The sequence below is a fragment of the Neofelis nebulosa genome, chromosome 8, assembly GCF_028018385.1.
Source record: "Neofelis nebulosa isolate mNeoNeb1 chromosome 8, mNeoNeb1.pri, whole genome shotgun sequence".
NCBI classification, from domain to species: Eukaryota; Metazoa; Chordata; class Mammalia; order Carnivora; family Felidae; genus Neofelis; species Neofelis nebulosa.
Window position 1 is genome coordinate 91,191,438 of NC_080789.1, and position 8,683 is coordinate 91,200,120.

Sequence of the window (8,683 nt, forward strand, 5' to 3'; positions counted from 1 at the left end):
AAAGTGGCAAATTAGACTCAAAGTATTCTAACTCCAAGACCTCACATTCTTAACAGGATGACAGATTATGAACCTGTAACTAATAAAACTGAAAGAAAATAGCTTAGCGAAAACAATAGTTTCCTACCTGAACAATATGAACACTTTTGCACGTGCAGTCGGCGGCAAAAGTAATCTATTCTAGTTTCCAGGGACTATTAGTGAGAGTTCCATCTGGAATTTCTGAGATTTAAATTCGACCACCGGGCTAATCTTCATTTCAATCTCCTACAACTTTCTCTTCCTCAAGCTGAAACAAACATTCTGCCCAGCTGGTTCTTCCCAGGTCCCATTTCTCTCCATCCTCTCCTGTTTTTACTCAGTATCACTTCTACTTTGCCCATAGTCTGAGCCTGATTCCTGGCTCCTGTTCTGAGCACAAGGACTGCATCTGGTTCCATAGCCCCTCTCCAACAAGTTGAGATCTAGGTAGGGTCATTTGGTTGCAAAGAACAGAGACTCATTCAAGCAACTTAAATAAACATGTGATTTATAATTAAGAATCCCATGGGCTGAATCTGGAAGAATTTCTTCAGTAAGTGAAATAGCTCTGGAAACCATTTGTTTCTCAAGAAGTGAAGATGTTAGATATTAGTGAAGATGGTTTCGCTTGAATCCTCAGTGGAGTGAGCTGTGTGTTCTTGGAAGATTGTTTCTTTTCACTCTTCTGTAAAATACAGATGATAATAGCACCTACACCATTGGCTTGTGATAAATAAATGATTATAGTACATGTAAAGCCATTATATTTTGGTTGGACCTCAGTACACTTTATGTGTGAACTTTGCTCCTACTTTGCATAAGCTTCATAGCCACCTCTTTTTTCTTTAGTTTTTTATTGAGGTGAAATTCACATATTATAAAATTAACCATTAAAAATGTACATTTTCCCAGGCACCTGGGTGACTGAGTTGGTTAAGGGTCCAACTCTTGATTTCGGCTCAAGTCATGGTCTCACGGTTCCGTGAGTTCGAGCCCCAAGTCGGGCTCTGTGATGACAGTGTGGAACCTGCTTGGGATTCTCTCTCTTCCTTTCTCTCTGCCCCTCCCCCACTCTTGCACTCTCTGTCTCTCAAAATAAATAAACTTAAAAAAATGTACACTCTCCATGTTGTGCAGCCACCACCTCTATCTAGTTCTAAAACATTCTTCTCCCCAAAAGAAAACTCCATACCTATTAAGTAAGCTATCTCCATTCTCCCTTCCCTCCAGGGCCTTTTTTTTTTTTTTTACATTTATTTATTTTTTGAGAGACATGAAAGACAGAGCACAAGTTGGGTAGGGGCAGAGAGAGAAGGAGACACAAAATGTGAAGCAGGCTCCAGGCTCCGAGCTGTCAGCACAGAGCCTGACGCGGGGCTCCAACTCACAAACTGTGAGATCATGACCTGAGCCGAAGCCGGACACCCGACTGACTGAGCCACCCAGGTGCCCCGGTCCAGGGCCATTTTTTTAAAAATTGTGGTAAAAGTACATAACATAAAATTTACCATCTTAACTATTTTTAAGTGTACATTTCAGTAGTGTTCACTTTGTTCACATGGTTGTGCAAACACATCTTTAGGACTTTCTCATCTTGCAGAACTGAAACTCAATATCCATTGAACAACAGCTCTCCCCACTTCCCCCTTCCCCAGCCCTTGGCAACCTTCATTCTACTTTCTGTCTCTATAAGTTTGACTATTTTTGATACCTCTTATGAGTGGCATAATACAGTATCTATTTTTTGTGACCAGCTTACTTCTCTTAGCCTAATATCCTTCATGTGCATCCATGTAGGAGCCTCTGGCAGGATTTTCTTCTTCTTTTAAGGCTGGATAGTATTCTATTGCATAAATACACCACATTTTCTTTATCCATTCATCTGCCCATGGACCTCTAGGGTGTTACCATCTCTTGGCTATCAAAACTAATGTTACTATGAATATGGTTGACTTCTGACTTTGTCTGCAAATTTTCTTTGCTCTTCTCCTACTAAGCACTTGCATATTGTTTTTTTTTTTCAATTCTTAATATCTTTCTCTACCTCATAGACAACCATTTTTTAATTAATCACCACAAGTCTGATTTCATTAGATGACATGAATTATAACATTTTTGTGGCAGATTTATTACCCTTGTGTATCAGTTATGATTGTCTCAGTAGCAAGATATAGAAAATGCAATTAAAACTGGGATTTGTCCACATGACCAAAGATCATGGAGCAGAGGCTCATGAATGAGGCTTTTCTGTGAATCTCAGCTTTGCCCTCCAATTTGAACTGGCTTTGTCCTTAAGGTAAGAAGATGACTCCTGGCAATCCAAGGATTACAGGCTTTCTTCACAGAGAAAGAGGTGACTTTTTTTCCTTTATCAACAACAAATCTTGAATCTTCCTTTGCCTGATTTGAAGCAGGACAAGTGTTTGTGGCTAAAGTGACCACCCTTACTCCAGTCACTGCAGCTAAGGGGTTTTGGCATATACCAAATGAGTGAGTCTAGTCAGGGGTTACCTTCTGGAAATCCAGGGCTTATTAAGAAGAGAGAAAGGGGAAATGGATACTGGAGAAGCAGCCAAGAACAGCCTCTCTGCTCGGGATTTTTCTCTTCAAGGATCGCTGCTCATCTTGTTACATCAATGAAACTCTCCTTTCTGAGTCCTTTAGTAGCCCCAGTGCATCATACTTTTTTCAGGTCACAGTGCTTCAGGAACCATGTATTCAGAATGCTCTGATATTATTCAGGAAAGAAACACATTGTGTGTACATATAAAAGTGCATACTCCAATCTTAGTATCAGTATTGGGGCAATTCATAGACTAACATGGCCTCGAACTTGGGCATTTCTGATACTTCCCAAGAACATCTTTATAGGAAATTGAGGATCTTCTTTCTCTCCTGGGATCCAAACTCAGGGACATAATTGATCCTCACATATCCAGGAAGAGAACACATAAGGTTTACATGTATACTTCAGAAAAACGAATACACTCAGGTGTAAAATTAAACTGTAATATTGCTCTGGATTATATTCACGTGTGTCTTCACTCACACTACTTTGAGCTAAATAATAGTTACTAAGTATGTTTTAGTGTTATTATTCTCATTTTGTAGATCAAGATACTGAGACCCAGAGTTAGAACTCCTGCTTAGGAAATAAAAAATCACTTAGGTTGCAGTAAGTGAATCAGCAATTAGAACTTAAGTCTTTCCGATGTCCAAACTCTCTTGTTGCGTGCTTCAGAGGAATTTCACTCTTGGCTGTCTCCTTGTATCATGTTCCACAGTATAATTTTATTTATAGTCATCTGTTGTCTTACTTGAGCCTGTAGATTACAAATTGGGAGATAGATAGATATAGATACAGATATATAGATATAGATATAGATATAGATATAGATATAGATATAGATATAGTTATAGATAGATACATTTTTTTTCTTATTTTGGATGCTGCAAACTCCCAGGTTGTTCTGGGCAAGGACACATTCTCATCATCAGTTATTTCGTACGTCTGTCTTTAGTATGCTAACACAAAATACCATAAATTAGTTTTTGAAATATTGTAGAGAAGATGTCTTAACTAGCTATTGACATCCTTCAATGAGTTAAATTATATGATAAGGATCAATCACTAGAAAATAATTAAAGGATTTTAAATTAATAAGAACTCTAAGGCAATTTTTCTAACCAGCATTTGAAGCCAGAAAAATGAATTCCTGGTTTCAAAGTCACAGTTCTCAACCCTGACATTTTAATGCAATGCAGACTTTCATGAGGGAATACAATATGAAAATGGCATTCTCTGAACTTAAATTGCTCTCCTTGGGCATGGTTTCCTTATTACAACCCATAAGAAAGACTAATTTCCTTGTTGGTAACTTAGGAGACATTTTGGAAATATTGTCTATGGGAGGAAAATAGATTTTTGTATGGTTTTGTTTGAGCCTATTTTGTATATGATGAATTTGTTTTGCATAATTGTGTGTATGTAGTACATGTACATCTGTGTGTATGAGAGCCTCTATTTTTGTGCTTATTCCAGGACTTTATTTATTGTATCCTAAATATTGTATCCTAAATATGTAATTTTGATTATCTCAAATCCTAACTTACCATTTATTATACCTAGGATCCAAACCTATCAAACATATTCTTCCCTTATTTGATAGTCTTTTTAATATTTACTATTTAGTCCTCTATCAGTCTTGTAGCTTCAGTGACTTCATTCCATTAAATTACTTGTTTTCCAATTTAAGGCAGCAATAGAGAATTAAAGAATATTTTAAATGAAATGTGCTGGTCTTCTCCAGCTCGATTTAGACTTACATGTGTGCATACTGGTACACACAGTGAGATACATATGCCCTCTAAGAAAAATATAAGTTTAATTAGAGAGAATATTAATCAGATCTTCTACAATCATTGTGTAAATACACATGTTTAAATAGCTATAAAACATTTATTCTGTATATACACGCATATGCATGATTCTTTGCCTATTTGAACTGAACTTTTTATATAGCACTGAAATTATTCAAAATTTTTCTTTTTTATCAGCTTTGCTAATTCAAAATATAGCTTAGAATTAGAAGTACAATGTAGAAATCATTTATATATTTCACCAAGTCATTCATAGAAAAATGTGCCTTCCTATCTAAGCCTATTCTTTTTTTTTTTTTTTTTTTTCAACGTTTTTTATTTATTTCTGGGACAGAGAGAGACAGAGCATGAACAGGGGAGGGGCAGAGAGAGAGGGAGACACAGAGTCGGAAACAGGCTCCAGGCTCCGAGCCATCAGCCCAGAGCCTGACGCGGGGCTCGAACTCACGGACCGCGAGATCGTGACCTGGCTGAAGTCGGACGCTTAACCGACTGCGCCACCCAGGCGCCCCTAAGCCTATTCTTTAGATGAACTCAATGTTGCTGGATAGCTGCTATTAATTTGAGCAGGTATATTGAAGACAGACCAAAACAATTAGAGTTGGAAACTATCTGGGAAGAACTGTTTCTGTGATTCATGCACATGAAAGTCACTGACACAAATAGAATGATTAATTAATTTTAGAAAAACCACTACTCACGCCAAGGAAATCATCCCTGTGTTCTAACACAGTTTAGATTGTTCGAGTCTTAAAACCAATTCAGGCTTCCCAATTTCTGTAAGCTAGAATCAGCCTGCAAAATCTGAGCAACTACAAAAGCAGGTGTACTCCTAAACACCCTGTTCAGATGTGGCTAAGAAGAAAACTAACAAAGAGCTCATTAGCCAGAATTGCTGGGGGTTCTGCAAATTTCTACCAGAGAGTGAAAAAGCAAACTTCTCCAGTGATCCCAATGATCCATACTGGGATAGAAGACATAATTTGTCTTTTCAAAGTATTGGCTATAGGATTTGCTTCTGAACGTGATGGGGATATCTACACATTACCACGTGATTCTGGACTTTGAGCCAAATAGGACCTCAGGTTTTCTCCTTAAAAAGGAGAGTCAGCTTGTTCCATGTGTGGGAAGGAATATACAAATGGATATTTGATTACTAGCGGTCAGGCTATTGCAGAGAATGCTAGTAGCTATTCATCATATATGTTTATCTCTTCACAGGCACATAACTAGCCTGTTCCGTTTTCTTTCCACAGGTAGCTGTGGCCATGGGACTGAGCTCTGGCTCATTTCTAGTGGAAATGCTGTACCACTTGCAGGTCTGATGTGCCCTCCCCTTTCTGGCAGACTGAGATGATGCTGCCCAGGGGATCTTGGAAGTCACTCACTGAAGAGGAAAAAAAGGTATCAGCTAGGGTTTCTAAAGGACAGTGTCGAGATCACTGCCCTGAAGTATTACTTGTGAAAGAAAATAAACCATTTGGTCTTTAAATAATAAATTTGGTCCTAAAGTAAACCACCTGTAATTTTTTCAGTCCACTTATTAGTGTAACATACTGAGAGCTAACTGTCCTATTTTGCTGGAGAAAAAATAGGGCTTATGCCACTCATATAATACCATGATCTGTACCGTACCATTAAAATCAGTGTTAAATGTGATCAGTCTCTACTGAAACATCCTAGGTTATTTGTTTGAAAATTAAAATGCCCAAAGTTTGCTTCTTCTCTCGTCCCATTAAAATGTGAAAAAGGATTCATTTTTCAAAGTGGTAGCTGTATAAGCATGTGAACAACTTGGAAAACAAGAGATTTTCCACAGTCTTAAGCTCAACAGGGATAGAGCGCATTTCAATATTTCTAATTAAACTGACAGAATAGGTGATGATAACATCTGGAGTTTTTGGGTAATAAAATCTATTGATGTTGCTGACCTGAATGTTTCTTATCTGTGAAAGACAACAAACGAAGATAAGCAAAATTAAAAAGGAGGAAAATGGGAATAAATTCACCAGTAAATAGCTAATCTACAAATTCATCATTAATTATGTCTTAGAAAATTTTTTCAGGAAACTTTTACTTAATAAACATTAGATAAATTAATCAATATAAATTTTTCATGGTGTTAAGAGATATTTGACTATAGATACAAAAGGTGTTACAAAAATCTCTTCATCTCTCAAAGATATATGAGGTAAAAATTTACTTTCCCTAAGAGACTCCAACTTTTAAGTCACAAGTAAATAGAAAGTCCATTTGCACCCACTAGAAAAATGCTAAATGTTGGTTTTAGTGTGTTCATAAAATTAAATAAGAGCATACGTGAATGGATAGGTAACACGCTGTCAACCTTATGTACAATAAGAATGAAGAAGTCACTTTGTGGCTAATGCTTAACAGTTGACCAAAAAAGCACGCTAAAAAATAAATAAATAAATCTGGCTATAAAAAACAACATGGTTTGCAATATTTGAAATTACTGGAGGTTTTTGCAATATAGAAACAAATGTTTTCTTTGAAGGCAGTCTTATTTCCAAGCAGAGGATTGACTCTGTAATCATCAACTTCTGTGGTTTGTAAGATGGAGGCAGCATCAACAGATGTGTGTTCACAAAACAAACACACTAAGAGTTGGTCCTTTTAAGTAGCTCAGAAGTAAATTAAGCATGAACAACATAATGCTACTTAACTTGTAATTGTGACAACCAGAACCAAAAATTATATCCAGGCTGGGCAAGCAGCACGTGTTCTTCCTTCTCTGTAATTATGCTGTTTATTTTCTCACTTTAATAGTCTTTTCTGAGGGAAGCATCCCATTTAGTATTCGTACTCTTTTTATTTCTGTAAGTCTGCATTTTGTCTTCCACAGTATTTAATGTGGACACAATATTGTCTTCTCTTTTGACCTTCTGGGCGGATTGTTGCAAGAAGAAAGTGTTTGACGGGAGTAATTTATGCAAATGTGAGTGTGGGGTCTGCCACTAGGGGGAGAGCAAACACAGTTTGGTGACAGTTGGAGAAGACAGAAAGGGACTATGTATGGAGAAGCTACTTGCCGTGGACCTTGAGGCTTGCCGTTTTTACCTATGTTGCATGCAATTATGTAATTCTTACAAAAGTTTCCAAGGTAGAGTTTCTTTATTTAAGGATAAATAGCCTTTCTGATGGTCAGAACGGCTGTGATTGGCTCCAGGTGATAGAGCTAGAAAGCCAGCATTCCAGCTAGGCGTCTACCATTACTCCCCGGAGAGCTTGCTGGTGTTTTCTGATAGTAGGAAGCAGTTGAGAATAATTACAATGACAATGGGAAGAAAGGAGTGTTCTGTTATGTCCCCCCTGCCTTCTGACTCTCCCACAACACATCCACACAGACACACCTCCACCCCACAGATGCTCAGGATGAGACTGGCCAGAAATGGGCAGAGGTGGGACCAAGCTGCCAGCCTGGCTGGCTAGTGCTCTTCTAATGTGGTATCTCCTGCCAGAGGCTGACTGATCACTGAGCATTGGAGCTGGAGCACAGCAGGGGTGGAGAGGAAGACACGAAATGCAGAGACATTTATATATATATATATATATATAAATAATATATATATTATTTATATAATAATATATATATTATATATATTATTTATATAATAATATATATAATATATATATTATTTATATAATAATATATATAATATATATATTATATATATAATATATATATATAATTGAGGATCTGGGCATATTTAGTTTATATTACACCTCCACATTTTTTATGTTTGTTACATTATTGTCTATAGTCTTGCTTTAACAAAGGTTATACACGTGTAGTTTAGGGGTAAGATGGCACTTTTCCTAGTTTTTCTGGATGGAATTGCATTTTAAGTGAGGTCATCTGTCAAAGAGTATTATCACCTACTAAGGAGGCTTAAATGGATAGAGGCTAATTTAACAGGGATATGTCCTAAAACATTTTGTATTAGCATACCAAAGAGGTTTTTGTTTTTTGTTTTTGTTTTTGTTTTTTTTTTTTTTAGTTTTAATGAACAGAGGACATAAGGATGTATCTGACACCTTATAGTTGACATATGATGCCTGCCTCAATAGCTAACTTATTTTTCCCTATATTGTACCATGCTGAACTGCATTTTCTAGCTATTGATTTTAACCAGAATTATTTTTATTATGCATAAATTACAACAACAACAAAAAACCTAATGTGAGTGCCATTCCTCAGAGTTCAAAAGCAGACTGACACTTAGGTCACCTACTTAGAAGTTCAAAGTGGGTTTTTTGG